The sequence below is a fragment of the Athene cunicularia genome, assembly GCF_003259725.1.
Source record: "Athene cunicularia isolate RWA chromosome 21 unlocalized genomic scaffold, athCun1 chr21_part1, whole genome shotgun sequence".
In the NCBI taxonomy this organism is placed as follows: domain Eukaryota; kingdom Metazoa; phylum Chordata; class Aves; order Strigiformes; family Strigidae; genus Athene; species Athene cunicularia.
This window is the reverse complement of record NW_020799127.1, coordinates 2,623,388-2,632,003: the sequence shown is the minus strand read 5'-3', so window position 1 is coordinate 2,632,003 and position 8,616 is coordinate 2,623,388. Positions and strand designations below refer to the sequence as shown.

General features: G+C 43.5%; 1 protein-coding gene across 1 annotated transcript in view; it reads left to right on the top strand.

The window, feature by feature from the left end:
• The first annotated feature begins 250 nt into the window (after positions 1 to 250).
• KAZN (kazrin, periplakin interacting protein) overlaps positions 251 to 8,616 on the top strand; it is a 166,959-nt gene continuing 158,593 nt past the window's right edge. The window contains exon 1 of the mRNA XM_026862778.1: positions 251 to 272. The gene's annotated coding sequence lies outside the window, so the exon portion shown is untranslated. The remainder of the gene's footprint in view (positions 273 to 8,616) is intronic.

Sequence of the window (8,616 nt, the reverse complement as noted above, 5' to 3'; positions counted from 1 at the left end):
TTCCAGCTGCACTTCTTAAAAGCAGATTGCAGCTCATCTCAAACTGAGAAAATGGTGTCAGCTCCCTCTGGCACTGTTTCATTCCCATTTTGCTTTCCCTCTCTGTCTCCGCAGCTGTGGAGTCGCTGCATTCCTTGAACGACCAGATCTCCCATTTTATTGTCAACAAGTCAAAGACACTGGATGAAGATGAAGATGCCTTTTTGCCCAGCGAGAAGGAATCTCTGAAAAATGCCATGATGCTGATGAGGCACCTCCTAATGGATGCACAGGTAGGAAATGGAAATCAATAAACTCCCATCTGTTAGGACACGAGGAAGGCACATCGCACAGATCAGAGGCATTTTTACGGGTGGTTTTAGCAGTGGAAAACATTAGTCCCTGACACTTGTTTAAAACTGACTTTGGCTTCTGAAATCTGTAGCTGCGGGGAAGGGCATCTCAGTGCACAGAGCGTGCAGCTTCTGATGGGCCTGGATCTCACATTTAGGGATGAAAATTGCTCTGAAGTTTCAGGAGAAAATGGAGCAATATACCCAGCATCAGTCCTAGCAAAAGAAAATAATTTTGCTGCTAAGCATCTGTGCTGAATGCCAGTTTTAGAAGCGCCAGACACATAACTGAGCTGTTGGTTTAGCCATGTTCTAAAATGCCACTTAGAAGTCATGAAATGATGTGCAGATGTTTCTTTGTGCCTTTGCTGCTTTGACATAAAATATCTCACGCTTGTAGGTTTACTGTGTTACAGTGTGCTTCCTCCATCCTATAAAACCCCCCTTTGAAATATTCAGTATATTTGTTTTTTTATATTCCCTTTTGGTCTTTATTTGTAAAGCCTGGATGAAAAATAACAGCTTATATTGGGAGGGTGTTTTGAAAACAGGGTGGTCTTCTCTCCCTTCTCTTCTGGTAAGCCCTAAAATCTGGCCAAGCAGGTCTGAGACTGTCCCGAGCACTGTGGAGCTCTCCAGGGGTGGGGATTGCACATCCCCTGCCCCACGCTTTGCCTGCTCTCATGGAGGACTTTTTGTTTTTCTGAATATCTTATTGGTAATTCCCATATTGCAGCTTGTGCCCATCAACCCTTGTTAGAAGACTAACAAGAAAATAAAAGAGGAGGGAATTATTCCTGTAAGGATTAGCAAAATAATCTTCTTCAGGGTTTTTCCTGACTGCTCTCCCACACTAACCCTGGGTTGCCATTGCAGGTACCAACACGAGTCGGTGCCGATAGTGTTACTGCGATTACCCAGCGCTCCGTTAACCGACTGGTCATTCCCCAGGGCCCAGGTTCCTGTGACTTGCTGCCAGCATTTTACAAGTGCCTAAATGGAGAATGTAAACAGAGAAAGCTATACATTTTCATGTTTTATTCCCATATTCTCCCATGTGGAGTCTGGTAGTTATCTTATCTGCTCCTCTCACTTTCAAAGCCTTTGGTCCTAATTACTTTGGCTAATAGGGATCTTGTTGCATGTGAGGAGTGGCCTGGGAATCCCTGCTATTAGTGACATACGTATTTTAACATTGGATATTTTTTTCATGGGGAGTCTATCCAGGCTTTGGAGGCTGGGGAGTGCACAGTGAGCAAACCATTCCAGCTGTGCGCAGGATTTTGCTTCTGTAAGTATGGTGTTCATGGCACTTCGGCACATCTTTAGCCAAGTTGACTCCGTTTGCACCAAACCAACGGATGGAACACTGCTGCAATGTCATGGAGAACACGGAGGGTTAGATGGAGCATTTGGATCTGCTCCCACAGCCTGTGCTGCAGGTGGGGATACCTTTGGGCAGTCAGGCATGAGCATAGGCAGATGCTCACAGGCATCTATCTGCATGTTGCGGATTAAAATAAATACGGGGCAAAAAGGTACCTATCGATAATCCCGTGTGCAGGAATTATTTTAGCACCTGAGAATTGTTTTACTATTTATCAGTTGTCCTGAATGCATATTAAGTGGTGCCTGTGATAGAGTGACTGATTAAGGAAATGCTAATAACAATGGGGAAATGTCAAGTGCTCCTGCATTCTCATGATGTGCCTGGATTTCTTCCCAGAAAGGACAGGACAATTTTTTTGCCTGGGATATTCAGGTTGGAAGGATGACAATGTAGAAAGTGGTAGTGGTGAGTAAAAGGATGGAAGTAAACAGGTGACAACATCAAGTACAAAAAACCCCCAATAAAATAAATCCTCTGGGGAATGAAAGAAACATGAGGCTGGCAGCAAGCTACCTGAACAGGAATATCACTGCCAGTGTGTGCATATAAAGTACGTACTAACCCTGACTGCAGAGTGCCCTATGGCTCTAATTACACAGGAGGAAAAAATATCACCAATGCAATTATTTCCCTTTCCTTACCTGATCTAATTTCTTTCCAGCTAGTGTTTTTTATGGGAAGATAGAGCCCTGCAGCTCTAAGCAAGATTGATTGTGTGAGGCTCTGTACAAAGATAAGCTGAAATCCAGTGCTTGGCCCTTCTACTCCTTTTCCTCCTCTCTTGGCGTGGACCTGATTTTGGCTGGTAGATAATTTGAGAACATCCAGCTTGAAATTTTGGGTAGAAATTAGCGGGGCTGCTAGCACACCAGAAGTGACTGATCAGGGGGGACGCTTAATGGGCATTTCTCTGTTCTCTGACACTATTAATCTACTTCGAAAACACAGTCTGTGGGGATGATGTCTCATGCCTGCTGCCTTTCTGGTGTGGGCAGAAATTGTGCAAATTTTAGTAACTCTGCCTGGACACCAGCAGGCCAGGAGATGTGTCTGAAGCAAAGGCTTCAGATCCACTATTGATCTAACTTTGATCTCGGGTAATTTTTTTTTGGCTTCAGATGAATCATGAAACCAATCAAACATAGTTTTTCACTTTGGGAAATGCTGTGAGCGTTTTTAAACCAGGCTGTGCTGGGGGACCATGTGCCTGTGGAGGTGCAGGTCCCCACTCTCAGCAATGTATCACTGATAAAATAACAAGGATGCTTATCAGCGTGTAGAAGAGGAACCACAGCACAGAGGCACTGGGGGGGTTTGTTCAGGGTTTCACGGCTGTATCTTCTGATTATCAGAATGCGGACTCCATGCTCCTGAACGTCAGCCCAGTCCCTTCATTAGACCATATTTATTTCTCCTTGGCTTCTTGGAAGAACCTCTTTCCCCCATCTGTTTCGTCAATTTACTCTACTTTTTGCTGATATTCATGCATCAATTTTTGCATAGTGGTATACAAGCAGCTGTGACAGTAGTGGCTATGGCTTTATAGGAGAGATTTGCTGTGCTGGAGGTCACTTGTTGGTAAACACAGAATATAACGGGGGGAAAAAAAAATTCATCTCATCTCCTATATGTGATAGGGCTTTCTCCCTGAAGAATATGGCATTACCTTGCATATTTTGCACTTCTGCCTGCAGAAACTGCCTGAATTGATGTCAACTGGAGTAGCATTGGCAGGATGAGCGTGAGCACGGTGCCAGGAGCTGCAGTGCGGGCTGGCCGAGAGGTGGCTGCTGATATGTCAGCCCCGTCAGCGGTATTAAACTCCGTGTGGGGATAGGTAATAAGCTGTGTCGAGTCTCTCAGCAATAGGCTGTCAGCTCAAATTCTGCCCAGGGAAGACAGTGATTTAATGAAAGTCATTACAATCTGCAGGGATCTCTTGACCCCGGTGGTCTCCATCCATTACGCACCCCGGGTAGGATTTCCTCATCACAGAAATACCCCGTTGGAGGGATTGCTCGCTGACCCGCAGCTGGCAGAGCTCTGGAAAGGGAGCTTTACCCTCCCTCCAAGTGAGGGTTAGAGCTTTGCATCCAGATTGCTCATTTCTCATCTTTGTTTCAGGTCTGCAGCAGCTTCCAGACGTCAGTCTGGAGGTATAAAGGCATCACGTTCCCCCGAACAGTGCTTAGCAAGTCATCATATGCATAGCTGCCCTGAAAGCGGGGAGAAATCCGAGAGGAAGTTGAAATAGTGTTATATGAACTAAAAGGTGTACTTAGATAATGCAGGTGCATAAAAGCAGACAGAAAGAAAGGGTGCATTTATTCTATATGACATGTTCCATCCTCCACATAGTATAGGAATGAATAAACAGTTTTATTTCTGCCAGACAGCCCTGTGCAAGATGCTATCACAGGGATACGGCAGCCTATGATAGATTGTCATTGTTGTCAATCATTTCTGACAGTCCTATTATGCTCGAAAAGGATGTTTGCTCTGTGCATGTTGTTTTATAATCCTCAGAGGTGGAATTTTATAGCCTAACAGTGTTTTTTTCCTCAGACGTTTCCCTAAGCAGGATTTATTGCTTCTGAGACACACGTGATGTGAATCCATTATACCTTCAAACTTTCAGTCTCCCCCCAGCTTTGCCTAAAGTACTTTTTGTTTTGTTTTGTTTTACTTGACTTTCTGTTTCTAATTGCTGTTGTGAGAGACTTAACCAGCATGGAGCAGAAGGTACATAACATCTAAGGGCTGAGTCATATGCATCAGATCTAATCTAGCACTTCACTGAGGCAATTTGTCTAATGAGTTGAAAAGGTGCATCCAGGCACTAGCATCAGCCTTAGACGTAGGGTAATATTCTCTCTTATGTGAAAGAACACATGTAATTTTTCTGGATGCCTGACCTTAAAAGCCAAGCTTTCAGGAAGTTCAGTATCTTTAGTTACTTTATAAAGTGTTTAATTGACTTCAAGTGCATTTTAAGTTCTTTGGGAGAAATACCATCTTTTCATTCAGTTCCTTTCCCAACAGTGTTACGATTATTGTTGGGAACCTCTTAAGTGCTGTTATGGAAGGAATGAGTGCACATAGAGACAAGCTTTCGGTTTGAACTGGACTTTTCAAACAAAATCATACCACAGATGATGACTTAAGAACAAGGATAGCTTGGTAACCTTGTGGGGCACCTGGCTTAAATTTAATTGGGTTTCAGTTGTTGACTACGCATGAGAGTGTGAGGATGTAGAGATATTCGGTTGCTTCTCTGCTGAGGGGTTCGTTTCTTTCTTAGATAAAGACAGAAAATAATCCTGTTGGTACTTCTAGCCTAAGTTGTTAACAAAATAGTATGGTCATTGCCCAAAAATCATAGGGGAAAAAACCTTTTCATTTACATTTAGAAGTATTTTCCTTAAAATTCTGGTGTTCTAGCACTTTACTCTGAATAAAATGGCTCCAGCTCTCACTAACTAGTGGGAAGTTGATACCAGTTTGGGTAGAGGATTTTTCCCTGTTTTTCTTTGAAAGATATGTGAGTATTTGAATTGTCACCATCGTGAGCCCTTTAAGTTTTACACTGGCATCCTGTAAATAAATCATTTAAGGTAAGACTTTTTGAAAAAAAAAAAGGGAAAACCTATTTGGCATGACTTACTTTTAGCCATTTGACATCCCACCAGCTGTTTAGCTTTGTAGCCTCCATTCCTTTTCTCACCCAGAAGGAAAAAAAAAACCCCACAACAAAAACAAGACAACTTTCTTGAACTCTTTTCGATTGCAATCTTTTCTTCAGTAGTCTCTGTTGACTTTCCAAGGCAGGCTCTTACTGAGATGGCTGCGATAATAGCTGCAGAACTAGTAGCAGAGTAGTGCTATTTCATCAACTGACCTTTAAAAATAATTTTTATTTTCTGCAGAGGTCTGCTGTACAAAACCAACCGTGTTGCAATATTTTGCTTGTTAGTTAAACACCGCCATCTGCTCTTCAGACTTTTAGCAGACTGAGCTTCAGGAGCAAAACCCCAGGACCTTTATTTTCACACGAGTGGGTCATACTAGTATCAACAGGAAGAAACGGGAAGGGAGGATTTGCTCTTTGCTTCAATAAACCTACATTATTTGAGTTCTGAAAGCATCCTTGCCACACTGATGTGTTTTGAAGGATGCAGAGATAGGTATAATGCTAATTCTCTTGTTATGGAATATTATAAAAATGCGATTGTGTTCACATATGTCAGTGTTCGCATGTCGTAAGCCGGTCTGGCTTGGAAAAAAGCTTCAGTTAAAATCAGGATGTATTTAGGGGAAAGCCTGAAAAACAAGCTTGCTGCTCTGCACATTGTATTTTTTTTTTTTTACATTAATCTTGCAATCCCGTTTCCATAAGAAGAAATCTTAGCCACTTCCAAGCCAGCAGCACATCTAATGATCCCTTTAGGTCTAGCCTGAAAGGGAGCACAAAAGACCCTCCCTTCTGTAGAAGGAGAAGATAAAACAAAGAACCTAGCAAGCTCCGTCAAGGACCGTGTTGTGTCTAATGACACCATTAGCATGTGTTACACAAACTCAGTTTGCGGTGCCTGTCCCTAAACATGTACCTGACAACCTGCTGCCTCGCTTCGTGGCCGCGGAGAGGAAGAATTGATTTGTGGACTGCCCCTATTAATTCAATTTATTTGGAGAATGATGTGCTGTATAATGAGGGGAGATCAAAGATACGCTTAAAATAAGTGTGCTGTAACGTGCACGCCGCTGTCTTTACCAGCACAGCTCGGCGTATCATTAGTCACCCACGAATGCGGAGGCCTTGTAGGAGCTGTGAACCTTTTGTACGTTATACCTTGGCCTTGCTCATTATTCATCACCTGGTTTTAGCCACCTGTAATTTATTAAATAAATGGGGGGGTTCAGGCTGATATTCTCTGTCCTTCCTTTTTAGTGTAAGGGAGAGACTTTCTGAAATGTGTGATGCCATTTAGTTTGTATTAAGTGACAGAGAAAATTTCCTTACTTCATATAAATAGAGGAAAAGACGGGGTTTGCACAGCCTCTGATGCATGAAGAGGCCAAAAGCCCTGGATGGCTTAAACCAATCCATCTGAGGTTTCTGCTGCCAGTGAAGGAAAAGCTAATCCAGATTTGAAGATTTTCTCAGAGTATTTAAATTTATTTCCAGATATTTAAATCTGAAAAATTTGCCTTGCAAAAAACCCACACTGACCTTGATATTTTAGGCAAGGTGGCCATGGCTGATTCAGGGTCTGCTTTAGCCTGTTCTTGTTGTGATTCCAACTCTTGACCCGTCCATCCTTCACCCCGCGTCCTGCACCGGAGTGGCCTCATGGCACCAACAGGGCTCTCAGCGTTTAGCTGGCATGGGAGGAGCAGATTTGTCCAGTGTTTTCCTCTGTTAGACACCAATACGTGTGATCTGCCTGGTGCTTGGATGCCAAGTAAGAATAGTTGTCGCTGTACATTTTTCAGTGCTACTGCTTGGTCGGGTTGTCATCTGAGGGTCACTGTGGTCATTTAGCTACAGCTGTACCCTGGCCGGCCTCTGGTCCTGTCCTCCCCTGGGACTGGAAAGAAAAAGATATCTTGAATGTGTTAAGTCCTTATCTGTACAGAACATGACTCTGCATCATGAAGAGAATCTAAATTCAGCTGGTTCCTCATGCGTGGATGCTTGTTGCTGAGGCCCCTGCCATCCCTCCATCGCAGGGCTGTGTCTCAATTTGCTCCTTGCCCGTGTGGTGCAGTGTGTGTCGCAGTTCTCGATACGCTTTGCTTGGTTGCTGCAGAGCTGTGCTAGGGGCAGTGGAAAAAAGCAATTTCCAAGGCAGGGAGGAGACCGTCACTGTATTGCAGGGCTGAGCGCTGGGATGTGGGGGTGGAATTCATCTGAAATGATCTGATTCTTGAAATGAAGGAGGGGACACAAAACTCAGTCATGGTGGGGGATGAACCTGAGCTGGGACCAGGCAAAGGACGGATCCTCTTGTCTACCATCACGGCGACAAAATATTTGTATCACTAGGTAATGGTACTGAAAAACAACATTACATTTGCCTCCACCCAAGTCCTGTCAGACCAGAGCTGATGGTAAGGTATTGGGTACGAGAAGATTCAGTAAAGTGACATCGGGTTGGTTCTGGTTTCATTCTCCCTCTTTCTTATTTTGCTCTCCTTTGGTGCTGGAAAATGCTCATTATCCCGAGTTAGGTTTGATATTGCTGGGTTGAAAGCTTAGAAATGCTTTCAATATTTGCAACCCTGCAAGAGTAGAAGACTCAAAAAAAACCCTATCACTTGTACAAATGAGAGAGCATCACTTCATGTTTAAAGGGTGCAGGAGTGAGATTCTCAACAGGTCTGTTATTTATTTAATAGCTTGTAAATTAGTATTGACTTTTATGTTTTCGTTATGGTATGGAGGTCAGCAATAGAGAATGGTCATGCCAGAGGAGAGGTGGAAGTTGGATGTTGTATAGCAGCAGCTCAGCACTGTGCTTCTGAGAGGAAGAAGTACATGTGTATATATATAAGGGGGTAGAGCACCTGAGAAAACAAGATAGACACCTTTTCTGTAAGCCGGAGGGGAACCAAGACGGATTAAAAGAGAAGATGCATAAAGAAGCCAAGATCTCTGCAGGCAGATCTCTGCAGCTATAGTAGATACTGCAAACCAAGCTCATACCCAGATAATACCAAAATTCTAATTTCTGTGACTACTTCACTCAGAAAATGCCCTTGCACCTCTGAGCAGGTGGTCCAGGACGGGGCGTTTCAAATGCAGAGTCCCGTTGAACGCCAAACAAAAGAAGATGACAATTTTGTGTCACTTAAAACATGATGTATATTCATGGGGGGGGAAGGCAAATTCAA